This window comes from Parasteatoda tepidariorum, chromosome 6 (genome assembly GCF_982258835.1).
Source record: "Parasteatoda tepidariorum strain Cologne lab strain chromosome 6, Ptep-v5.0, whole genome shotgun sequence".
Lineage (NCBI taxonomy): Eukaryota > Metazoa > Arthropoda > Arachnida > Araneae > Theridiidae > Parasteatoda > Parasteatoda tepidariorum.
This window is the reverse complement of record NC_141760.1, coordinates 37,313,626-37,341,611: the sequence shown is the minus strand read 5'-3', so window position 1 is coordinate 37,341,611 and position 27,986 is coordinate 37,313,626. Positions and strand designations below refer to the sequence as shown.

The following is a 27,986-nucleotide window of genomic DNA, read 5'->3' as shown; positions in this document are numbered from 1 at the left end:
TTTCTTGAAGCCGAATTTATCGTAAATATAAATGATTTTTTTTAAACAGTTGTTTCCGCTTTTCTACGTGATTTTGAAAATTCCGAATTTCTATTACGACGCGAGTTTCAGATCGCAAATTTAAATAATCACTTTTTGTGCACTTTATTTGTGACGATTTCATCTTAAATCTAAGTGATTTGTGATTTTTTTTTTTGTAATTCTTTCTTTTTTTTCAAAAATTTTTCTCGGCAGTTATTGCTATGCATTCCCACGTATTATAAAAAATTCAAATTATTCTGTTACGACATGCGAATTTTAAATCATGCATTTAACGCGCTTTATTCGTGCTGAGTTCAGTATAAATATCTTTTTTCCTAATTATTTCTGTACTTTTCCTCGTGATTTTGACGATCCCTTTATTTAACTATGATGTTATTACGACACGTGATTGTTAGTCACGCAATTAAATAATCACTTTTTGATACTGTATTACGGTACAGTTTTATCGTAAATCCTAGTTATTTTTCCTTCGTTTTTATTCCCGCAACGAATATGATTTGGTCGAATGTGGTAATGAATTGTGATTTGATCAAAAACCAAATATTCTCCACAAAAAAAAATCTATTGAACGCCGTACACTTGGGGCCAAATAGCAAAATCTTTTAGCAGTATAGCAACACTGAAACTAAAATTTCAATGCTCAGAATAATATTTCCTGGAAAAACGTTAATTAACTCTAAAAAATAAGGCCAATCAAGAACGTTTTTGAAAATGTCGAAAAGCGAAACAGAGAACATAAAAATCAATCTTAATTTTTGAAAATGTTTTTTAAAGCTGAACATTTCAATTTTTCAATTACCAGAAAAAGCCAAGAAAAAAGAATTAAGTCAACAGAAATGCTATTAAAAATTACTGCGTTATAATGAAAACGTCTAAAAAAAGTTGTTTTTTTTTATTTAAAGAAAATAAAAAATGTTCTTAATTTTTTAAGTGAAAATCTTATGCCAAAAATCTCAATTTAAATTTTTCTCATTGCCATAATTTTAGAAGAAAAAAAATTGCTATAAAAATTTTTTTATTTGTAACTTTATTTTTAAAAAAAATGCTGAGTCATAATAAAAATGCCTAAAAAAAGAAAAACAGAAAAAACAAATTTTTCTTAGTTCCTGAAACAAAACTTTAATGCTGAAAATCACACTTTTCTATGTTACTGGTTATTTATATTACAGTACAGGGAAAGAGTGATAATAAATTAATAGTATGAGACGTTCTGCTAAAATGCTGGGTTATAATAAAAACTGCAAAAAATGGATCCTTCTCAATTCTCAAAGTATAGAAAAAATGACGAAATTGACTTGTCTGATTATAATTTTTAAAAAAAAAAGTAATATCTATAAAAATTCAAAAATAAAAAAAAAACTTAGAAAAATGCATTTCTAAAAAATATTCTGCCAAATATTTGACTGATCATTCAACCAACTGAATTTTTCACAGAAGGGCCAAATACTCGTTACATCCCTCCCCAATTTAAATGCAATGTTATTGCAACTTGAGAAATTCATAAAATGGCGGCAAACGTGAATTTTTAAACTGCCTACTGTTTGTAGTTTAGATTTCAATTTTTTGTTGCTTAAGTGATCTTTTTCGATAAAAAAAAAAGGAAAATGTTTGAGATATAAAAAATCTAATAATTAATAAAATAAAATAATAAAGTACATTACAAAATAAGCATTGAATTTTATTTTGAACTATCACAGTTTTGTTTTTATTTTAGGTTTTTATTTAAAACCTATAAATTTTCTTCAATTAAAATATTTAATTTGAATTTATTTTACTTAATTATACGACTAAACTTTTTCCTACTTTCATTCTGTGGGCATTGCAGTTTTTTTTAATTTATTAGAATTTAATTCTAAAATGAGTTTTCATATTGCATGATAAGATAATAAAAAAAAATTTCTTTTCTTCAATGTTTATTTATTTTGATAAATTTATTGTTCATATGATACAAATAGCAATATTTTTTTGTAAAAAAAAAAAGTATAAGTTTTTTTATTTTTGAATGAATTCTAATAATGGAACACTACTAAGTTATTGATATTACTAAGTTTATTGATAAAAAAATGGAATGCTAATGTTTAAATAAACATTATTACATTTGTCATTAACATGTCTAAATTCATGTGCGGCCCTTCGTTAGCCAACCTGCTGTTCAAGTGGCCCTTCACTCAAAAAGGTTGTGTACCCCTATACTATAGCTTTTTCTAGGTATAAAAGTATTTGAATTAACAGGTACATGTTTTAAATTGAACTGGGAATTTGTAAATATTTTAAACGTTAAATTATAAAGAAAAAATTCTTTAACAGTTTTTTAAGAGTTTTTCATAAACTTTAACTCTATAAAGTAACTAGAAAAATGCTTATAATAAGCATTATCTGCATTATTTTGATCTAACCTACCCAATAATTCATGTTCTGGGTTTTACAAAAGATCATAATAATTTCCTCTCTTATCGATACAAGTTTTCAAGAGAACATTACTAAAGTATACTTAGCAGAGCTAACATACAACTTGCTGGAAAAAAATGGCGTACTTTAACTGAGCAATATATTTTTTAAACAGTGTTTGTGTTAGTATTAGTGGTGCAACTAGTTTTTGGGAAAATAGGCAAAAATATTTAATAGCATTAAAATAATTAAGTCTGATCCAATGTACCTCCATCTAAATATGCAATTTGAAGCATTTTTTTCATTCAAATTTATGTGTTCATCTTTTATATATATATTTTGTTCTTGCAAAAAAAAAAAAAAAGATTTTGAGCCCACAAGCCTTATATCATGCGGTTAATCTAAGCATCTTAAAACTTATTATTTAATTATATATTAGATGGCTAAGCCCTCCTTTGCTACCGTACTCTAACGCGGATAAGTGATTCACAATATGTGTTGTCACTTGACATAAAAGAGTTTTTTCTACAAAAGTTGAAACTATTAACTTTATATGTAGGAAAACTACTATAAGAAGTTAATAACTATATCTTAAAATGTAGAGCAGAATTGCATTACAATAATAATAAAAATGTTATACATGTTAACTATGCTATGTTAAACTATTATGTTTTTGTGTTACATAGAGATATAATTAATCTTTTACTTGTAGGTATTTTGCACTGCAGAAAACTTAAGAAACCTTTGTGCCAGCCCAAAATTATTTTTAGATGGTACCTTTAAGGTAACACCTAAAATTTTTAAACAGTTATATACCTTACATGGGGATTACATGGGCCAGATATTTCCCATGGCTTTTTGTCTGCTAGGAGGCAAAACTTTTGCTCTGCACAAGAGGCTGTTTGAACTCATGAAATTTGCAGCATGGAGTCACAACTTCTTATTAGCACCGACTTTTGCCATGGTAGATTTTGAGTTGGCAAGCATCAAAGCTCTGAAGGAAGTCTTTCCAAGTATTGAAGTGAAAGGTTGTTACTTTCACTTTGTTCAAAGTTTGGTGAAAAAGGTATGTATAGCATTTTTAAACTACAGTTTGAATTTCAGCAATAGTGTATGAGTTCAAGGTGAAAAACTATAAACTTAATTTGAAACATTTGCTTATTTCATTTTTTTATTTTAAAGGCACGTAAGCTGGGTCTCTTGCGTCTCAGCAAGAGGAACCCGAGCATTAAGTTATGGCTTAGAAGAGCAGCAGCTCTACCATTGGTTCCTGAGGAATCGCCATATAGAGATATGGCCAATATGCTCATAGAACAAACAATTCCTCAATTTGCAGAAGCTCATCGCTTTTTTAAGTATTTTGAAGAAACTTGGATGAACCAATGTATGACACCAAAGTATCCAATGTAAGTATCACTGAATGGTTTCTCAACATTTTCTAGCTCCTTCTACATAAAAAAAAAGCTTTAAAAATTTGGATTTCATTATTGACCATCAAATGTACACAACACTTATAGTTCTTATTTTGAGACAATCGTAATTTAGACTTGTGATAATTTACTTTTCACTTTCACATAGTAATTTACCATCTACCTTCACATCATGGGGCTTTTAGCGCCCTATGCAACTGAAACAAAATTCGATCGAACGACTGGTTACTTCTCGATCGGTTCGAAAAAATGCGTGTTTCCTAATTCAACTGAAACGTTACGAACGTTTTTTATCACGTGACCAGCACGATAGCTTGACTTCGAAGGTTGAGGTTCGATAGAACTTCTCTGACCAATCACAGGCCAGAATTGTATCGTGGTGTTTGTTGACGATTACAATGGCGGATTTTTTACTTCTTTTACGAAACGAAAAAATAAAAAATAAAATCCCGAGATATTTACGGGATTATATGAATCCTCTTGATCTTTCAGAAGAGCAATTTATAAGCCGCTATCGCTTGACTCGAGAATCTTATTTATATGTGTGTGACTTGTTAGAGAGCAAAATAAAGCTAAAGACATCAGGCCATACCGTTGAACAACAGGTAAGATATTTTTGTTTGTTTACTTTTTCTATCTCATGTAAACTGTAAGCAGTAATTTAACATATTTATTACCCATTTTAACTTATATCTTCTATCAGGTCAAAAATCTTAAAAGTTTGTGTAGTAGAAAACATTACCTTGCACTTAGTAAACAGTAAAGGATTACCTTTCACACTAATTTTGAAAAATATTGTCACTGTAATCACTTATGCTATGTCAAAACGCATGGGCCCTAATGAAATAAAAAAATTTATTTACACTTCCGTTTTGTTATTGTTTTAAGTTGCAAAAAAAAACTTTAATGTTTAGTTTTGAATATTATTTTTCATCAAAATATTTATACAGTTTAAAATTTCTAGCTTCAAGTTTTGATTTATTTTTAAAGCTATTATGTAATGATTTTAACAAATATTTATTTTAGTAATGAATATATCTAGAAATAAATCATTTACATCATGCCAATTATTTATATCATTTATTTATTTGTGAAAAAATTTGATTTTGAAATAAATTTAAAGATTAAAGAAGTTTAATAGTAGTATATTCTGGAACAGAAACATGTCTGGGCTCTCTCTCTCTCTCTCTCTCTCTATATATATATATATATATATATATATATATATATATATATATGTGTGTGTGTGTGTATATATATATATATATATATATATATATATATATATATATATATATATATTAAATTATTAAATAATGGCTAATTTAAACTTTATTTGGTTACTGTGTTTGACAAATTTCTCTAGCATATAAGACCTACTGGTATTAGTAGTACTTTATGTTAAATAAAGTACAATTTTACGAGTGATGGTTTGTAAAAAGAAATTTTTTTTATTAAAATATTATTTAAATAAAATGCTTTTTGAAAAGTATGTATCTATGCATGTGTACTACTTACATCTAGAAGGTAAAGGTATTTTTAGTGTGCACAAAAAAAGAATTATCTAATTGGTAAGGTGTGAATTAAATGTTACACTGTGTGATTATTTTATTTCTTTTTTTGATTTATCATAAGTCACTGTTTAGATGCTCTCAAGAATTTTATTTACTTATTAAAATATTTATATTGTTTGGTTTTCTAGGTATTAATGACTCTCAGTCTACTTGCTTCAGGATCATTCCAAGGCGTGACTGCTGACAGCAAATTTTCAGAGATGTCGCAGTCATCAGTGTCAAGAAGCTTGGGTAGAGTGACGAAAGCTCTAGTGGATATACTTCCAATGTTTATAAAATTTCCCTCTACTGACCAAGAGAAGCGGAACACAAGAATGAAATTTTTTGAAGCTAGTGGCTTTCCAAGACTATTGGGAATAATTGATGGGACACATATACCGATTCAAAGACCGCTATCAGATGACTGGTTTATGTACATAAATCGAAAAAGCATTTTTTCGATTAATGTTCAATTAGTAAGTTAATTTAATTCGTTGATTTTATTATAGTTGTAAATTATTAAAAATTGGCAAAATATACTTTTTGTATTTATGCAGATATGCCGCTCCGGACAGAAAATAAATAATGTGAAGTGGTGGTTTATTTATTGTGATTCTTTGTTTAATAAAATCGATTTTGTAAATTATTATCCACCACCATTTCAAAGTAATTTGCAGGGTTACATATTTCAGGCTTATATAAAAAAAATTTTTCATAAATTTGAAATTCAGTTTGTAGTTATCTACCCTAATATAATATATTTATTATAAGAAATATAATAAAACAAAAAAATGTTATATAATTAATACTACTACAACATAATAAGGTAGGGACTACTGACAAATTAAAGCTTCTGTTTACTGAAGTTTGGCGCAAGTAAGCACGAGAATAACCGGGATGTTGCCAGTGCTTAACTTTTGATTCCACCCCCATCGGTACTCGGCTACAAACACAAAAGCAAGATATTTTGATTTGAAGAAGAGTATGAATGGGATGTTTTAGCATTTGTGCACCAAAAATCAGCAGTTAGAATTGTGGATTACGTATACTGCTTATTCATTTTTTGACACCCATTTGATTTTTTTTGGTTTGTATTTGAAATTATATTTTGAAAACAGCTACACGCTTCCTTGCAACAGTATTGCTCCCCCATGGGGGCGTGCACCACAGGTTGGAAACCACTTCTCTACTTGCTTGTGTGTTTATCCCACGAAAATAAAAATCAAAAATACTTAACATTTATTTATTTAGTCTACTTAACATTTATTTTTTTGGTAGTCTACTTATCGACTTAAAATTTATTCTTAGTGTTCTCAAATATTAGCATAGTTAAATTTTATTCAAACTCTTGTGAACCGGAAATCATTAGGAAAATTCGACAGGATCAGAAATATTTTTTTCTTATTTTTAAGAACTTTAGAAGATTTACTAATTTTACTCTACTTCTATTTAGGTATGTGATAAAGATCTGAAAATTTCAAATGTGGTGGCACGGTGGCCAGGTAGTGTTCACGATGCATACATTTGGGCTGCCTGTGAATTGAGGAGAGTATTAACATCAGGCACAGATTATTTAATTGGAGATGCCGGATATCCATTAGAGCCTTGGTTGTTAAAACCCTATGATACTCCCACAACTGCAATTGAAGAAAATTTCAATAAAAAACTAAGATCCCTCCGGAGTTCTGTCGAGAGGTGTAATGGAGTATTAAAATCAAGATTTAGGTGTCTTCATAAATCAGGTGGCAACTTATTATATAGTCCATCTAAATCATGCCAGATAATCATGGCTTGTTGTGTGTTACACAACATTTGCATTGAAAGAAATATTCCTTTGTTGGAGTATATAGAAGATGACAATGATGATGACGAACCAGATGATTTGCCAACAAATACTAGTGTGTATGCTAGAGGGTGTTTGGCACGTAGTTCAATAGCTCAAAATCTAAGCGAAAGATAAAGAATTTTATGACTCTTGTTTGCTAATAGTGTTATTACTTACAAATATGGTATAATAATTGTTTGATGTAGTACATTTTTCTGAATCTTTTGTTTAATATAAAATTTGTAATGTCTGAACAAACTCTGTAATATTGTCTTTATTTAGAATCAGAATTAATTCAAGGAACATCATATTTTTTAATATTAATAAATTGTTTAATATGTTTTCTTTTAATATTAATATAATATAATTAAATATTATAAATTTAATATTAATTTAAAAATTAATTTTAAAATTTTTTTCAAAAGCAATTTTATAAGCAGAATATCATAATTCTTTTATTTGCAAGAAATTAGATCAATGTCTTTAAAAAATGTCCTAAAAAATAAAACATTTTTGGTGAACCAAAAAAAAAAGGCGTTTTCTTAGTCTACTTGGTAACAAACATGGAAACAAAATTAATATTACAATTTTATTGCTCTGAGAAGCTTTCGGTGTTTAAAAAAATCAGAAAAGATTAGAAACTAATTTGAAGAGATTAGAAACTAACAAACTAAATAAGATTAGAAACTAACAAAAATATAAGACAAAATTATGACTTAAAATTATAAGACAAAGGCAAAATGTATATTGTTCTTACAGAAAAAATAAGCACTGTAATATTTATTACCAAACATCAATTAGTGAATTTCATAAATTTTAAAGCATAAAATTTTATAGATATGTAAAATAGATGGATAAATAAACATGGACATTAATAATGGTCAAATAAAATAATTTTATTTCATGGAATTTCATTTATCATTTCATCAAAGTTGACACCCATCTTCATGCACTTCAATCTGGTTTTTACTTCCAAAATTCTAGCCATTCTCTCCTTAACTTTCAAGGATCTCCTTTTAAGGTCTAAAAGTTCTTGTACATCTGATCCCTTTTTTAAAGACCGTTGCTTCCTCCGAAATTTTCTTACTCTTGAAGTAGAGCCTGTAATCAAATTTAAAATAGAGATTAAATGGCAAAAGAAAATAGCTTGAAATTTCTGCCAAAACTTTTAAATTAAACTAAAGTAAAACTTACAAATGATATATGTTTCTTCAATCTAATTTTCATTTGAATGCAGTGAAAGTTTTTTATTAAGCACATGCTTAAATAATTAATTGGAGCTAATATATATTAACTGCCAGCATTTGATAAATTATTTTTTTCTGGGCAACAGAATTACAATTACTTTTTCAAAAACTTATCACATTTAAAAATTTATTTTTGATGATATAACACTTGAACAACAGTCACCACCCTATAATGATCATTAAAGTTCGAAGAATAATGTTTCAGTTGTATAAGGGTATAAAACAAAGGGTATAAACAACAAGGGTATCAATAAATATATATGACAATAGTTTCATTCTGAATAATTATTTTTTTTCTAATATAATAAATTGAATATTATCAGTCAGAGGTTTACAAAAATTTATATGCTACATCAGAATATAAAACGTGTTTTCATTAATTGTGAGTTCAAATCTGTAGATTTGGGACAGACGTAACTTTTCATAAAGTCACATAACTTTTTGGACTGTATGTTAATTATTAATTTCTTTAAATACATTTTTGAATACGTTTTTGACACATTACATTTATGCTTAGCTAAAAATGAAATATGCATGTAGAAAGAAAAGTTATCATCTTTTCATTATCTAAATTATTCTATTTTTTAAATTAACATTTTATAACAGAAAATATTATGACTGTTTAGATCTTAAAAATTAACAACGAAATGCAAATCACAGTGTAATGAAACAATCCACAAAGAGATAATTTTTACTTTTAATAGAAACTGGAGTTTTTTCTGCTTGTGGTGTCATTTCTGTTAAGTTGTATTCCTGGCTAGTAGAGGCCAATGGAGGCACAACTGCTGCATACTGGTTAGATTTACCATCATTAATGAAAACCGAAGAATCAATATCAGAAAACTCAGGCTCCACTGCTGATAATTCTTCGGGAACAACCTAATAACCACAAAGAAAATTTAAAATAATTAAAACCATAATAAAATAAAAAAAATACTATATGTATTTCAGCTATATAATTTTAAAGTAAATATTATTAGCTGATAATAAGTTCTGTTGTTAAAATTTTCAAGCAAATTGCTTAAACTAACAAAGAAAGGACCTAACAAGAGCTGTGTAAAAAATTGAGTAACTGTAAAGCTTTGTTGCAAGAGCAAAAACAGTGACACAGCTAGAAAATTAATAATGTGTGAGATATCTCAATAATAGTTTAATCTTTAGAAATATTCAATCACCATTTTAAAACATCAAATTATATATATATATATATATATATATATATATATATATATATATAGCAAAATCCAGATACTTTTGTTAAAAGAAATTAAATCTAGCGTGAACAATATTTGCTGATAAAAGTTTATAAAGCATTATCTTGATAACTATATGAATATATTTTTTAAAAATAAAATTCGAACCATTACTTGCATTCCTAACTAAATAAATTAACTAATTCTAAGGTTCAGTACTATAAAATTATCAGTAAAAGTTAATAAAAGCAAATCATTACTAACCTGTTGTTGAAGTGAAATAGAATCAAGGTTTGAACAGAGTGGCACACCACTGAAGGCAGCAGGACCCAAAACATCGATAACACTTCTGTCCAATTCACTCAAAGGTGGAGCTGGTGGCCCGCCACCTGTCCCTGATTTATATTTATTTATGGCCAAAGCCTTTTTTCTCACTCTACACTTCAGATCTTGCCATTTTTTTTTAATTTCGGCTCCGGTCCTTGGCTTGCCGAAGCCATATGATTAAATTTCTTGGGCCAATGAATCCCATTCCTTTTTAACATCATTTTTTGACTTTAAAGTTGACGAAGGACTAATATAATTGCTAATTAAATCCTTTCTGCTTCTTAATAATTCCATAAGTAAATTTGTTTCCTTTAAAATTGCATCCATGTTTATAAAAACAATTTACGAAGTATCACTGATTCAATATATCGAAAATATATGTTTATATAATCGTAAAAAGTCACAGTTAAAAAGTATTAGTTAAATTTATTTCTGGAACGACTATCAATTTTTTGATTGGCTGATAATTCTAAGCTATCACGTGACCTCTCAAAATGATGACCCGCTTCGAAAGGTAACCCTTCCAGTTCGATGGCGCGTAAATGTTACAGTTGAATTCGGAAACCGGTCACATTCGAATAGCGAACGAACGGGCTCGATGAAATCGAATCGAAGAGGCGCGTTTCAGTTGCATAAGGCCCTTAAAATTCAAAAATTGTATGTATATATAAAACAAAATTAACTAGCATTAATCAGGAGTGCTGAAATTTTCAGAATTTAATATTTCCTCAGAACCTTATTTTTTTTTTTTTTTTTTTTTCAAAATTAACCCCAAAATATAGTGCTCTTGTTTTAATAATTTTTGCAAAATGTGTTTCAAAAGTAAGTTTAAACTGTAAGTTATTAATTGATCAATGCATGTTTGTTGAATTAAAAACAAAAAAAATTGTGAAAAAATCTTATTTGCAAGATGATTATCATAAAAATACACTTTGGTATATAGTATTAAAGCTAAGGAATGAAATCACCATTTGATGATTAAAAGAAACACTTGATATAAATAGTTAACTGTTTTTTCTTCTTCTTTTTTTTAGCGAGTTGTGTAATCATTTCCACAACACTTTAGATAGAACAAACAACTATTCTGAAGCATTTCATGCCAAGATTAACAGAAGAGCAACGTCACCCTAATATATTTGCTCTTATACACTTACTACAAGCTATTGATAGTGAGGATACTGCAATGAGGAGGATGCTGGAGGCTGGGCATAGGCCAATTCAACATAAAAAATTGTACCAAGTTAGAGAAGAAAGAGTTGAAATTTTGAAACTTGAATTAATTTTGGATAACATAACGTTAACTGATTATGTCGATAAAATTGGCCGAATAATTAAATTAAAATAAAATTAAAATTCTATACAGGTTAAACATATATTTTTTCCAAATTTAGACCTTTTTTATCTTAACGATTATTAAAATATTAACTTAAACCTTTCTCTTTTTTTCAATAAATAATTAATTTTAACTGTTCATATTTATTCCAAAACTTTTTTTTTAAAAAAAACAACATTAAAATTAAATAATTATCCCCCTCAAATCCAGCAGATCGCCTCAGCGTGGCGAGGGGGTGACCCTGGGCGGAATTGGCTGAAGTATGTCGGGGGATTATTCTCCTGGCAGGGCCACCCAAGACGTGAAGGCCATTCCACTATGCCCAGCTAAGGTCTGCAGGTAAAGTAACAAATCATACTTTACTTTGAATTCAGCTTTTAATGACATTTAGCAAGTGATTCTTTTTGCGAATTTGTTTATAGGACTAATAACCTCCTAACCAAATAACCTCTTTTGCCAATTTGTCTAATGCTATAACCTCTTAACTTGTGTGTTCAAATTAATTCGAGCTTGCCAAACAGGCCAAACAGTTGACACTCGACAATTCGAGTGTCGTTGTATTTTATGCTGCTATAATTTTTCACATTCGTTTTTTTTTTCAAAAAATTTGTGCATTAAGGGTTAATAATTATAATTTTACAGTTCAAAATCTTGTTTTTTAAACAGCTTTGTGCAATACCAACCCACAGTAATAATTTAATTTTCATTCCACGTGTAAATAAAAATTACTATAAATGTCTATTCTTCATATGAGTATCCATCAAGGAGAATTATTCTAATTTTGCAAAAATATCTATTTTTAAAATAAGTACAATAGCAATAAAAATTTGTAACAAAACATTTTTACTTGTTTAATTTATTTACTTATTTAAACACTTCTCTTTTATTCATATTCCATTTTCAAAAAAAATTTTATTGACTGTCTATATAATAATTAAACACACTGATAAATTTATCCATGTTTATTTCTTATTATATTAGCATAACAAATATTAATTTTGTTAGGATTATCTTCATCTGGTTAAAATTTTATAAGCATTTTTTTAGAGGAAGGAATTATTAATAAACTTTGAAATAAGCTATTTATTAAAAAAATTAAATCCATCGCAAATCTATGTATTGTATTGTTTATTTGTTTCGCAATTGTTATGTATATTCACATGAATTTCTGAATTATTACAATATGAGAAATTTAAATCGCATATTCAAAAAATCACTGTTTGTTACACTCGGTTTGTGGAGACCTCATCCTTAAACCGTGCAATATTTTAATCATTTGTTCGACAGTGATTTTTGTTACTTTACATTAGTAATCGATATAGTTAAAAGTATCTTGCAGAAAAAAATTAGTTCTAAGGAAGTTTGTCGCAAAAAGCTCGAAAAAAATTTGGCCACAGGGATAATAAAAGACAATTATTTTTTGAAATACATACATACACTAGTATAAGAGGATAATATCAAAGTTATTGAGGATAAAATTCAGTTATTACATAATGTTATACATTTCAACACAATTTTATGGTGTTAAGTAAAAACTCAAATGGCACTTTTAATTCTTAGGTAGAGTTTTGACTTTATGGTAGGGTTAATTGAGAAAGGTCATACGTTATACAATATAAACTTCACTGATACATTTATTTGGCAAAAGCGTCATAGCAACCGAAAAAAAATATTATTTAGCAGACAACTTTGTGCAAGAAGCTACCTTAATAATCAGGAAAGAGTATTTCTTAAGGTAATATATACTAAACAAAGTTCTTAAACAACAATTAAATTTACAAAGGTTTTGTGAAATTATTTACAATTTAAGCATCATCAGAAGGTAAGCGAAGTGAAAATCTCATTTGAACATGTATACAAGTAAATAAATTTTTTACTTTTAAAATAGACAACTTATACTGCTGTTAATTTTGAAAAAAATATATATTTCACTAAGAGGCTAAGGTGTACAAATGAATTTTAAATTTATATGTAATTTTTTTCCCCCATCTCATGGCCTCTATCCGGAAGTTTTCAAGATTCGGCAATTCTACTGCCACAGATTACGAACACTGTTACCATTTAATCTTCCCTTAATTTAAACAAGTTGTTTACAATTTTTAGCAATAAATCAATACCCAATATAAATTTTTTCATAGCTAAATAATAAATTAAATATAACTAAGTTGAAGCAAACACTGTTACCATTTAATTTTGGTACCTATTAAAACAAATTAACCATATATTTTACCCCTAAAATTTATTACAATTCGGAATTCAATATATTAAGTGTACGTAATTATTAAACAATTCGAAGCTTAAAATTAAATAAATATAAAGTAGTAATAATATTTGTAAAAGAATTGAAGTTACAGATGTTTATAATATGAACTGAATGATGGTGTTTCTTTATGCATACTGAAGAAAAATTTATATAATTCTTATCAGAGAACAATAAAAAAAACTTTACAAATCAAACTTATAAACTATAGTTCACAAGTTATTAAAGAAAAAATTCGAAACAAATCAATACACTGGAGGCTTCATTTTGGAAACAGATACTTCTCTGACTTAATCAGACAATGCATTATTTTGTTTTGATTTATTCTTTAGAAATAAAACTACCTTATTATATGAATTTGCGAAGCTTTTCAATTATAGCAAAAAGAATGATATAAAATTTTTCAATACATTTGTTTTATTTTACGAGAGTGATTTGATAAACAATGATCACTGAATGTAAACAAATCGAATGAGGTTGGTCTCACCAGTCAACAACAGCAAGCTTTACTGCTGAATCTCATTGGCATTCGCGATCGCAACGAACTATAGGGGGCGTTGTTGTATGAGACTAATACCTGCGATTTCTATATGAACAGTCATTCAGTTACTCCAGAGACGTCGTTAATGTAGCACGTAGCATTGCAACGCTCCTTCTTTATTGTGGCTAATTAAATTTAAAAAAGAAAAATACTTGATATTCTTTCTTACGCAAACGAAAACAAAATGGTATCTCTTTTTATTAGAGAAGGAATATCCAAAACACATCGGAAAAATATTTGTACATTAACAGAAAAAAATATGTATTATAAGAGTTAAAACCTAATGCCCGAGAAATAGTTTTACTAAATTTAATGATATAACATGAAAGGCCCATTTAAACTTCACATTCTATAGTTTAAGAATCATATTACTTTAAAAATTAAAATGAACAAAAAATATACATAAGTCTCATAATTTTATGAAATTTAATTTTGTAAACAAAGTTTTTTGACAACAATTTTTATCAAAAAATTTCAAGTTTCAATAAAAATTATTATTTAGAAACTAAGAAACGTAAAATAAAGAATGCTGACGAAACAAAAACAATTCTTTTTTGTCGCCATTTTTAGTGCTACAAAAATTCGTCTTTGGGATTTGCCAAAAACAAAACAAGATGCAATTTTATTTTTTCAGGAGGGAAATATTTTACCGAAAAAGAACCAATTCCCACAACATAAAACTTTATCTTGGTAAACGTATGTTTTGGAAATGTTATTTCATTTGGAATCTTATTTATCAGAGTTCATATGGCGATATGATTGTTTTGAATCTATGCTAAACTCTATATCGGCTCATTTTCCACCGAAATCCCATTGACTATTTTGATTTTAAATAAAGTGTTTTATTTTATGAATTGTCGCAAAAATTTTTAGTGTAGATTAGCGGCACTTAAAAACCGCCAAATCTGTAGCGGCGGTGGCGTTAATACGTAAGTACCGAATTTTTATTCCGTACTTTTCTGAATCATATTACTTCAAACATTGGAATATACAAGAAGTATACATAAACACAAAATGTTACAAATAAAAACTTTCATATTGTTTCTTTTTTTATTATTCTTATAGTTCTTAATCAGACGTAAAATACCATTCTGTAGAGAACCATCATCAAATGAAAAAAAATTATTTACAAGCAAATTTTTTATTGTAAAAATCATTGCACTTACCTGATTTATAATTCCCGGAGAATTCCAAAATGATAAGTTCCTTGTTTGAAAACTTTATTCTCAAATAATAGATACATAGTTTATCCCTTCATTACTTTAGATAACATACTACACAGCAAAATTTTATAATTGATATGAATTTGAATATGTAGCTAAAAACAGAATAGCTAAATTCTAGTTGAACTTATTCTTTCAAAACTAAAAAATACTTACCAAGAAAACGATTAAAATTAATTAAGAATCAGCACAAATGGCACTATTTCAAGTAACTTGGATAATTTTTTATTGATGTTTTCCGAATTATATGGATACAGAAATATATACTATTCTATAACGAAGAAGAATATGCTATAACTATTACAATTCTGTATGTTCTGAATTCATATTTATTCACTGGAATGACGAAAGCAATGTTGACTTCACTTTAATTCGTAATGAATTGAAGACAGAAGAAATGCATTTTACCTTAATACACACATCTGTAACAGTATCCGAAATCGGAAGTCATCAGTTGCAAGTTTGTTGATAATAGAAATTAAAAATTATTGAGGAATTTTTTTTCAAATGTTTGGCGTGTTCTGTTCCTGAAAGATTTACTAATATTCTGGAGATTTTTTTCAAGTTCTTCGGCCTTTTCCTTAGGGAAATTTTGTTTCTTATTTGCTGCTAAAAAATGGCGTCTGATTCTGTCAATGATTTCGATGGAACTAAATGAAAACGTGATAAATTAATGTCTGATATTTACAGGCTCCCGCTAGACGGCGTACTCAGTACCGTCTTAACGCATCGGCACACCCGGGCAGTGCCCAGGGGCCCCAGGCACTCAGGAGGCCCTTGAGAATCTTACCTTTTATAAATTGTATTAAAAAAACAACTAAGAATAAACAACTTTGCATTATATAATTTTTAAAATAAATTCCGAATAGCAAAATAGGGTTTATTTTATTTTCACTCAGCAAAAACCTTTTAATGTAAACCTAAAAAGGTTGCGGCTCTTCTAACCTTAAAACGAGATCTGTGGCAATCTGCTCTATTCTAAGCACATTACCCTAGTCCAAAACCTTTGAAAACAACCTTCTATATAAAAACCTTAAATCGAGGTTGACTTAAAGTTTTCAAACGTAAAAAAAATCCTTCAGTAAAGCTAGTCTCAAAGGTGAAAATACTCTTAAACCTTTCTTTCCACAAAGTCTTGCATGCTCAGCTAAAATCCACCTTGTCATGAAATTTTAATGAGCAATGCAGTTAGTGTGACTTCAGCTAACTGACCTAACTGACCATTTTACTTAAGTGACAACACTTATTAAAAAAAAAGTCTTAAAAAATAATTTGTAATCCTTTTAGGATGAAAGGTTTAAAAACTGCAATATTTTTGCCTTATTAAAAAAAGCTTTCTAGTACAAACACTTTCGTTCGACAATAAGAGGAAAATTCTGACAGAAGGTAACCGTAAGGTTGCATGCTTTCTGGGATATATATACTAGTGTAAAAAGTGCGAAATTTTTTTTCTAAGAATAGTGATTGATTACCATACAAACACCAATAGATTGAATAGATTATCACTAGGAAAAATAAAAAGTCATCTGAAATCTATTTTTCTTCGTTAAAATGAAGTTTTTAGGTGCTCAACTCCCTAAGTGATAATGTCTCTGAATATGCTTGAGATCACAGAAGTCAAGCATCACTGGCTACGGTCAGTGTGAGGGTGGGTAACCACTTGGATCAGTCTGCGTAGGGACCGAGGATGTGCGGTATGGGTCCTCGTTAAACTGTTCTACCTTAAAGTGCTCGACTTCGCGTGCAGGTCATTGTGCTACCGAAGCGGGTGTGCCATCCCCTAATCAGAGGATCAAAATTGTGATGGCATGTCTTCGGATCATCCTCCAGGAATGTTTCCCAGACCGTCACCAACAGCCCGTTGTGCAGCTCCAGTGTGACGTAAATGAACTACAACAACAACTAAATATGCTTCTCAACCAACTCTGTTCAGTATTTATAGTTAATTAAAGTAATAATTGAAAGTGTTTCGAATCATACGACAGCAACTTTTAAACTGTTTATGTCTGATATGCATTGAAAGATGTTTAAATATTAATATTATAATAACTGACTTTTTAATAGTTTGACGAAGCAATTCATACCTTTTGAATTTTTTTAATTGCTATACCCTAGCCGCGATGGCTCAGGGGATAGAGCGTTCAATGAGGTGAACCGGGTTCGAATTCAATGATGGCTGGTCGATACGAATCTGCATCCGGCTTGCACAGACCACAGTGCTGACGTGAAATATCCTCAGTGGCAGACGGATCATGGGTTAGAGTCCCTTTGCCGTCAGACTAACCGTGGGAGGCTCTCGTGGTCTTCATCTCCATGGAATGTAAATGCTGGTTAGTTCCACTGAAAAAGTACTCCACGAAGTCGAAATTTCTCCCGATACTTGATACAAGAGCTCCTTAGTTTTCTATATTGAGTTCAAAAGTAAAAGGCTACAGAGTTGAACATTAGAAGTCGTAAACCCAAAAAACGGATCTGCTGTTCAATGACGGTTATAATAGAAAAAGGAATTTTTTTTTAACCCTTGGCCGGGATAGCCTGGTTGGTAGGGCACTGGGTCCATGTATAAGAGTTCGTGGGTTCGATCTCCGCCGGCCGAAAACTCCCCGTGTAGTAAATGGTGACTGGTGCACGTTAAGTCTATCGAATCACAAAGTCCTCCATGTTCCCATAACAAGTCATACCTCTGGGGGTACTGATCCAGGAGTTTCCTTGTCTTCTGGATTGGTTCAAAATTACAAGGCTGCGGAATTGAACATTGGTAGTCGTAAACTCAAAAATTGGGTCGGCTGCTCAGCGACGGTTACAAAATAAAATACAAATTTTTTTTTTATACCCCTATGCTTTTGTATTTAATGTTGTAAATATTTTCATACTTTAATTTTTTCTTTATATGTCATTTATACTTGCTGCTAATGTAATTTTTTGTGTTTTATGTATGTATGTTTTGTCTGTAGAATGTTTGTTCTACTCTCGTGTGCCCTGAATAGGGCGGGACGAGGTATCAATAAACAATACTCTTTATGCTTTGTAATTTACTTATTTTAATTAGCTTCTTCGTTTTGAAAATTACTTACTATTTGAGGATTGCAATTTGTTAGCATCTCATTTTTTTAAGAAAAATTATGCCTAGTTTAAAAATGCTTTATTTTATGTGCATTGAGTTTTTGGGGCTATAAAAATGTGTTTAACTTTGTTAAAATTATGGCATATCTTAAAAATGCTTAATTTTATGCATGTGAAGTTTTTTAGTTCTATTTTAAACAGTATGAGATGTAATAAGGGCCCAAAACATTTCTGTGCCCGGGGGCCCTGCTTGCCATTAAGACGGCCCTGGGCGTACTCGAGCGTTGCGATCGCGAATTGGATAAGTGCGACAAGAAGTTTTTCAATTTAAGACCGTGGTGGCCGGAAGATTCGCAAGTGAGGTCGAGTGCATATGCGAGGCGGAAGCAGCTTCATGATGACTTATTCAGGATGTCGTTAAGTTACTTTCTGTTTTAAAGCATTGTATAATTATTTATTTTCTCTTCCTCTCTTTTCTTTTCTAAATTCCAACAAATATTTAAAAAAAAGATAAAACGTGAAATCCACGTTAATAAAAAAAAACTTTAAAAAAAAAAACTTATTAAGCAGATGTTTTGGAATAAATGTAGATGTGTATATGCTACCACCTCAGAAAAAAAAACATTCTTGACTTCTTTCACATTTTTTCTATTTCAATTAAATTTTAGTGACTTTTTTGTATTAATACTTTCAGAACACAAAAAAATACTGAATTACTGATATACATTCCTTTAAAACGAAGTCCATAGTAAGTTGATTTCAGTAATAACATGAACAATACCTAGTGCATAGCTTCATTTAAAATACTTCTAATATACTAGTATCAAGGGCGCCGGCAGGGGGGTGCAAGGAGGTGCACTTGCACCCCTCTGGCTTTTTTTCTAAACAATTAAGCAGATACAGAAAAACAATTTTGTTATAAAAAATTTTTATTACAAATATTTTTATTCAAAAACAAGTAATTAAATAATTATTGATACATAACAATTAAAAAATTGTTTAATCAAACAAGAATAGTAATCGTCTTGTTTGCTGTCCAAATCTGTTTATAACTTTTTCAATGAATTCTGAGTCATCTTTGAATCTTTTCTTATGCACATTGAGCATGCACAAATTGCTTAATTTCTCGTGAGACATTGTAGACCGATTCCATGTTTTGATGCGTCGCATTGTACTAAAAGTGCGTTCAATAGTGCGCGCGTAGTAGCTGGAGGAGTTAGGCCAATTTTGATAGCCTCCGCTACAGCTGGATAAAACGGTGTGCCCTCAATTACTAAATCGATGTATTCAAGGGATTCGTAAGAATTTTCTCTATTCCACCACATTTCGTACCACGTTGTAGCTTCAGTGATGAATTTCGGTTAGAGCAGATCTTTACACATAGTACCTTCTAAAGCTCAATAAATATCAACACAACAAATACAAAACTTAAGCGTGCTCAAACACGTTAGTATACGAAACTACTGTTTTTTTATATATATATATATAACCGTCGTTGAACAGCCGACCCAATTTCATGGGTTTACGACTACTTACGTTCAACTCCGTAGCCTTGTAATTTTGAACCAATCCAGAAGACAAGGAAACTCCTGGATCAGTACCCCCAGAGGTATTGATTTGTTGTGGGAACATGGAGGACTTTGAGACTCGACAGATTTAACGTGCATCAGTCACCATTTACTACATGGGGAGTCTTCGGCCGGCGAGGATCGAACCCACGACCTCTTGGATATGGGCCCAGCGCCCTACCGACCAGGCTATCCCGGCCCCCGAAACTACTGTTTGTAGTTATTTGTGTTTCAAAGTCAGTAGCTATGCCAGCGCCATCAATAGTTTCTCGTGGCAAAATTTGCAAGTACAAGAAATTCGCACTTTTTTTTAAATATCTTGTTAACAATGAAAAAATGTATGTAGAAAAAAATTAACAGATTGTAATAAGTAAGATTATATAAGTAATAACAGAATATTTGTAAATTTTTTTTTGGAGGAGGGGTTAGTTTGTTAGAGGGTTGCACCCCCTTTTACATTATTCTGCCGGCGCCCTTGACTAGTATGCAACTTCTTTTAAGATATGACAATTGGCGAGTTTCTAGTCTTCAAGAATTGTAGCAGGATTCGAAGGTATTAAAATACGCCAATGCCAATCTCATTGTGTAACCCCTAAGCTTTCTCGAAGTTCTTCCTCCCTCTCTGCGCCTGAACATCATTAACAACACGAGCGATTAATTCTCACTTGGGCCGGGTCACACTATTGGTCGAAAATGACATCACTGTTTGGGGAAGGGATATACTGTGTATTGCATAGTATTTTGGCGACTGATCTTGATTTGGCGACAGATTTTATATTTAATTTTCAAATGCGCTCTATTTACACGTGGTATTAATGTTGAGGAATAAAGACAATATTCACATTTTGCAAAGTTTTGTGGTGGGCCGGGATAGCCTGGTCGGTAAGGCGCTGGGCCCATATCCAAGAGGTCGTGGGTTCGATCCTCGCCGGTCGAAGACTCCCCGTGTAGTAAATGGTGACTGATGCACGTTAAATCTGTCGAGTCTCAAAGTCCTCCATGTTCCCACAACAAATCAATACCTCTGGGGGTACTGATCCAGGAGTTTCCTTGTCTTCTGGATTGGTTCAAAATTACAAGGCTACGGAGTTGAACGTTAGTAGTCGTAAACCCATGAAATTGGGTCGGCTGTTCAACGACGGTTATAAAATAAAATAAAAAGTTTTGTGGTAATTTTTTATTAGAATCTAAGTAAGTGAAATTAAGCTATACTGCTTTTACGTCATTAGCAACTGGGGCTGTTCTAGAAATGCAGGGTGGGGGGAGGCTAGCCCAGAATTTGGGTCATTACTTTAAGCTAAATTTACGTGTTGCTTGATTATGAAGTTTTTAAAATTATTCATAACACAACTAAATTGCGATGTATGAGTAAATTTGAGCTTATGTTTATTTCAATTTTTGTTACTTCATAACTGCAAAAGATAATTCTTATGGAAAAACAAACAAACGAAAAAAAAACGTATTTGTAATATTACTATACATACCATCTTATATTTGTAAAAACATTCATTATTTTTATTGTTTTTAGCTTTGATGAATTTAAATAAATTAAAACATAAATATTGTCTGAAATGCTGAAGTGGACATTTACCCATCTCCCCACCCTAACGACGACATAATATTAAGTAAACATTTGCAAGGAATAAAATTCCGAGCGAGCAAGTGTGCATACGAAATTTGTTGCCAAACTCATACAAACACCAGCCAACAACCACCATCTCCCTTCCCACAGTGATGTCATTTTCGACCAATAGCGTGATCCGGCCCAAGTGAGAATTAATCGCTCGTTTAACAACAGGCGTGTTCTTAGGGGGGGGGACTGTCTTGAGTAGTACAATGGGTTATCTTTTGGGCCAGAGAGGCCATCCCCTCTCCGACAGATATACCGGCCTCAAACCAGGCAGTATTTCCAGCATGAAACTTTGTTTTTATGCAGGAACTACATTTGTCAGGAGCTTCTAAACTCACATTTAGAGCTACTAAACTGACAATAACGAACTACTTGAAAATGCAAATCTTTCGTAAAAAATAGGACTATGATTTTTTTGAATGAGAGAATTTCAAAATGAGAGCATGATTCATTTTTTTGCGATTAACATACCAACATAATATTTCTTTATAAAATTTTAGGAATTCAGAATTATAGAATTATATTCCATAATTCTGAATTATATTCATAGAATTATATTCTATGAACAAAATAATTTTTTCCGTGAAAAGTATCAAGTAGGGATTTAAGGGAAAAGAACAAAGATGAATCCACGAAAGTTAGCGAATAGAGCGAGCAGGGGTTAAGCCTCCTATTTTTTTTTTAATATTACATTTCCTCTATATTTCAAGTAGTCAAATTTGACATTACAAATAATGCAAAAAATATGTGATGCGTTTGTTACTACATTTTATTATTTAATATATACAATAAATTTAACTTGAGTCTACAATATAATATATTTTTGTCAGGCCTATTTACTTTTTCCTATTCATTATATGCAGTTCTTTCATTTCCTCATTCCCTCATATAAGTCAGACGCACCATGAGAATGAATGTCTCTTTTTGAGGGTTCGAAACGTGCCAACTTCATAATTTTTTTAAAAAATGAAATTTTCACGTAACTAAATACATCTTTCCACTCCTGTTTCCTGCAATTATTCCTTTAGTAAAATATATGATTAATATACCATAATCATCTTTTTTAATTTACTTTTTTTTCTTTTACAAAAATTGTTTTATGCATTCATTCTTCGAAATAAAGTTTTTTTCTTTTACAAAATCCTTTTTAGTTTGCACTTTTTGAAATATTTTTTTTCTTTAACAAAATCACTTTTAGTTTGGAATTTTTTAAAATAAAGTTTTTTTTTTTTTACGAAGTCCTTTTTGATTAATAATTCGTTAAAGTAAAGTGTGTTTGTTTTTTTACAAAATCCTTTTTGTTAGTAATTCTAAAAAAAAAAATCTCTTCTTTTACAAAGTTTTCTTGGCTAGTAATTCCTTAAAATATTTTTTCCCTTTTACAAATTCTCTTTTAGTTAGTAATTCTTTTAAATAATGCTAGTTTTCTTTTACAAAATAACTTTTTTAAAAAGTAAATCTTTAAAGTTTTTTTTCCTTCCTAAAATCCTTTTTAGTGAGTAGTTCTTTTAATAATGTTAATTCCTTTTAATCAGATTACTTATTAAAAAGGTTTTTGGTAGATTTCGAATAGCTAAACTTATCAGAAAATGTATTGATGTTCTTAAATTATCTATTTATTATTACAGAAAAAGAATTGATGACAACTCAACCATATATAAATTGAGTGATTTGTGTTTTCAAGTTGAAGACAGAGAAATAGAACGTCATGATTTTTAAAAAAAGTTCCAATTTTTTTATCAGTTTAAAAGAAGCTTCATTGACTATTATGTCAAGAGAATTTGAAAATCGTCCTGCCACAATAACTAAAGAGCACTCACTTCAAGTGAAGAGAAATTTCTTATTTCTTCAAAAACTCCTTGCATTTGCCTGAAATTTTTGCGAACAGGAAACGATGCTGAAAACTTTAGATCTAATTTGGCGATCTAGACCTGATACATATGTTAACCCATTCGAGTTGACGAATATTCTTTATGAATTTCGATATTTTGTGAAAAAAGAAAGTGTTTCTTTGACTTAAGAAGAATATGCCAAAAGTGAAATGCTCGGATATAACAATAGCGCAAACCCTAGATCTTTGATGCAAAATAAGACATTGTCTCGCGAAAAACCAACAACTGCCTAATAGAGTACATGCTTTAATCATACCATCAGAACTCAAATCTTTTCTGTTGTCAGAAAGATGAAACCTAAGTACAATTTGTTTAACTTTCTGAAATAGATGGTTTACTTGATATTTATGGAAACATAAATTTCTTTTAGACGCTAAAAACTAAGTACAGTGCGCAAAAAATACACAGAAACTTAATTTTTTCTGAATATATATGCTTTTTTTTGTTGGTTGGATTCAGATTTCTGCCTCGAAAATAAGGGGAGTAGTCGTAATATGGGAAATATGGTCTTAATAGATTGGTCAGGATATCGTCTAAAGGAAATAATTAGCATATTTAAAGTCACCCCCTCGATTCATTAGGATGGAATCCCAGAACGAGAAGATTCAATTATTAGATAAAAGGTTATTCAGGGCTGAACATTTTTTTCTCATCTTCACGCACTGTTCTTATGCAAAATTGTTTACTATGCAATGCATGTAAAACAAACACTTCTTTACTTCTCCAATGATTTTAAAACTAAAAAGAGAATAAAAATATATAGACGAGTATTAAGCGTATTTAAACCTATTTTGGATCAAAAATTTATCTTGAGCATAAAAATACCAGCTGGGGGCTAAAATTACCTGTGAAAGTATGTAAAATTGTTTTACTATGCAATGCATATAAATGAACTCTTTTACATTGTTTCAATGTAAAAGAGTTGTTTCAATGATTTTAAAAACTAATCTATGAATTTAAGTGCTTTTTGTTAAAATCACACTCAAATATTAAATTATATCTAACACAGGAATTTTAAATGTGTTCACCTATTTATTATTTCAGCTGTACTGTTTGTTCATTAAAGATATTTAACTGAAAATTTAAATTTATTAATTCCCTCCTTTTCAAATTGAAATCTAGTATTAATTGAAGTCAAAATAAAAGTAAAAAAAAAGAATCTAGGCATTGCATCTAAATAGCCATGAAATCGTGTTTTCTGGAAATTGAATTCAAACTAAAAGTAACAAACGGAACCTAGGCATTATATGTAAACAGCCATAAAAATACCGAAAACGTGTTTTCTGATAATAGGAGTCAAAAGGAAAGTAAAAAAGGTAGGAAGCTTGTTTTTGATATTTAACAACTCACAGTGTAGAAGAGATGATAAAAACCTTTAAACTAATTGCAGGTCAATTTTGAAAAAGATAAAAATTAGCATACATATTTTTTCCTAATATATATTTTAAATGACATCTATATAATATAACTTATATTTCTAAATAAAATAACTTATGTGAAATTTAATAACTTATGCTCCTACAAAGTAGTATATATATATTTGCATTTAACATGCAATTTCTTAAATCTATATTAAATTTATTCTCTTTTTTTAAAGCGTAAAAAATATGTTTAAAAATAATCACTTACATTATTATATCTTATCCTCTTAGTAACAGATTTAAAAAAATTAATGACTTTTGACAGGCATTACAGAGGCTATATCTTTGAATTAATAGTAATATTTACTTAATGGTTATTTTTAATTTTATAGTTATGACTTTTTTGTATGATAAATAAATAATTTTATTCAGTGATTACATTATAATTTAGTTATTCTGACAGCTGTAGAGTTTGTATATAAATGTAGCAACTAAGTTTTGTATTGAAATTTCCTCCTCCCTCCCTTTCTGGAAAAAAAAATCTCAAATCAGTTACAGTCAAATTAAAAGTAGATAAATGAACCTGGAACTTACCTAGAAAAATAACTAAAACGTGTCACATCTGTGAAACAATGCTTATTATTTAATGGCTTCAATACATGTGGAGCTTATAACAAAATAGAGGTAAAAAAATAAATGAGAAACAGCTGAATATCACGATCCAGACAGCACTTAATTTATATGCAATTTTAGACGCTTTTTCGTGATTTCCTTCTTAACTTGCCTTTAATAATGAAAACTCATCTCCTCTCGAGATTTTCGATTTATAAGCTCGTGCTTGACTTGATATCAAAAGTAACAAAAAAAGATTAATAAATGAAGTTTAAAAAAAGTAAGCGTGAAAGTTAAGTTATCGTTATGCGCCCTTAACAAGCAAAATAATTTCTAATAGGGCCATACGTTCTGTATCCCTAAGTTTTAATATTTTTTTTATACTCAATTGATTATTTTTGAAATCGAAGTAATCGCCCATTTTGTTATATGATTAACATAGTAACAATATGTTCTTACATAAAATTCTGACATGTTTTATAAACCAAAATTATGTCTTCTTTTTCTTTATAATTCGGTTTTTAAGAGGAAAAATAGATATAAATAAATGGATAATATAAGATATGAAAATAAGATTTAAAAATAAGAGAATACCAGGGTAGCTGGCAAACGATATGAGCAGGGGCATAGCCTTCTAGCATATTAAAAAAATTGCAAGGGTCGTTGCTTTATCGAGTTTCGTTGGATTTTGTTTTTGCTGCTCAACAAAACTTAAAAAGCTGGAATTTCGAAAAAGTGTAGAAAAATGTACAGGAAATGTACACAATGTGATAAAATAATTTAACCATAGATAGCTAATTCGAGAATTATTAACTGTTAAACTTGTAGTAAAATATGCCGCAGGGATCCCCAACCCTATGCCCGCGGGCACCATGGCGCCCGTCGATCGGTCTAGGTGAGCCCGCTGCTTGTGCCCAACGATAAAATACAATATTTAAGTTTTCCATTTTTCCATAAAATGATATGCAAAAATGAATGCTGTAAATTACTACAATTGCTACACGTAATGAAAATTATTACTGAAATAGTTAACTTAATTCTAGCAGCACCTTTGCAACTTCGACTTTTCTAGGCCCTGTTACAAAATCCTGATGATGCTGACTTCATTTTACATTCTGAAGTACGCTGCTGGCTCGGTAAAGGCAAAGTACTTGATAGATTTATACATTTAATCGAAGAAATAAAAAATTATCTTGAAGCCAAAAATCAAGTATTTTTAGATCTAACAGATCCTCTTTGGCTAGCAGATTTGTCTTTCGTAACAGACATAATTGAAAAACTAAATAAATTAAACTTGGAGCTGCAGGGAAAAAACAAACTTATAGCAAGAAAGTTAGTCTTCAAGTTAGGCGAGAAGAAGTGCAGATGGAAATTTTGGATCTTCAGAATGAAATCATCCTCAAAACGATTATATCAGATGAGAAATTCTGGAATATAGTTGACAGAAATAATTTTCCATTCTTAAAAAGAGCAACATATAAGTAGTTTTGTGGTTTCACATACTTGTGGGAATCATTGTTTTCGACAATGAATTCAAAATATAGATCCCGATTTACAGATGAACACCTTGACGATTGCTTGCAAGTAGGAATTTCCTCATGTTCTCGCAATTAAGAAACGATGGACAGTGAAATGCAATGACAAAGATCACATTGACTGTATTTTATAAATAATTTTTATACTTCGTATGTTTTGCAAGCAATTCAGTAATCATTTATTTTACACAAGAATATTAATACTAATTATATTCAATTAATTTTTAAAATTAAATTTTGTATGCGCTATATGTAGTGTGTGCATTATTACCTATATCTACCAACTATAAATTCATCTTGAAAAAATGAAAGGTGCCCGCCATTCAACCGATTTTCTGGAATTTGCTCTTAGGTACAAAAAGGTTGGGGACCCCTGCCATAGGGGCTGATTTGCAAGCCACGGAAACAGAAATGAAATTTACGGGTTGGAAGGGCCATTTCTTATCAATTTAGCGCAAATTTTATTTAAAATTACAGTTTATTCGAAAGATATTTCAATTTTAAGCTCTATTTTTGGGAGATTTTCTCTCTTTTTTTTTCCTTTTTTCTTTTTGCTTTACTTCATATTACGTTACGTTTACATTCTTTTGTCTTGCGTTACTATACGAAATTTGTAAGATTTAGAAAATTTAACGATTGTGTGCAGAAAATTGTGCAGAGTTCGATGAAATAAGAAAGTCTTAAATTCAATTGTTAGTTCGAGAGTTATCCACTGTTTTACTTGCTGCAAAAAATAAAAATAAAAATAAATAAATAAATAAAGATGTTGCACGATCTACTGACCACTGCAAAGCAATTACAATGAGTTGAAATTTCATGTGCTTGTTGAAATGGCCAATTTCTTTTATAAACTTTTAACAAGAGATTTTTTTTCCTATGAAAATTCCAATTTTTTTGAAAGTTATTGGAAATTTTCGTTCTTTTACGAAGATTTTTTCAACTTTTTTGCATTAAATAATGATT

At 29.9% G+C, this 27,986-nt stretch overlaps 2 protein-coding genes and 1 long non-coding RNA gene across 5 annotated transcripts in view; all 3 read right to left on the bottom strand.

Moving 5' to 3' along the window:
* LOC139425160 (sulfotransferase ssu-1-like) overlaps positions 1-27,986 on the bottom strand; it is a 64,857-nt gene that overhangs the window by 5,650 nt on the left and 31,221 nt on the right. Inside the window, exon 1 of one of the 3 annotated variants that reach the window (XM_087165648.1) lies at positions 25,471-25,752. The exons of 1 other annotated variant lie outside the window; for it this stretch is intronic. The gene's annotated coding sequence lies outside the window, so the exon portion shown is untranslated. Of the gene's footprint in view, positions 1-13,942; positions 14,104-25,470; positions 25,753-27,986 lie in introns of those variants that run through there. One more of the 3 variants, XM_087165650.1, reaches the window with a different exon arrangement.
* Positions 1-27,986, bottom strand: part of LOC147807783 (uncharacterized) — a 54,789-nt gene that overhangs the window by 10,707 nt on the left and 16,096 nt on the right. The gene's annotated exons all lie outside the window — the stretch shown is intronic.
* LOC147807784 (uncharacterized) lies at positions 7,817-13,899 on the bottom strand. Its single transcript, XR_015434581.1, has 3 exons — positions 9,943-13,899; positions 9,181-9,364; positions 7,817-8,339 (listed from the first exon to the last, which is right to left on the bottom strand). It is a non-coding gene; the product is annotated as an uncharacterized LOC147807784 (long non-coding RNA).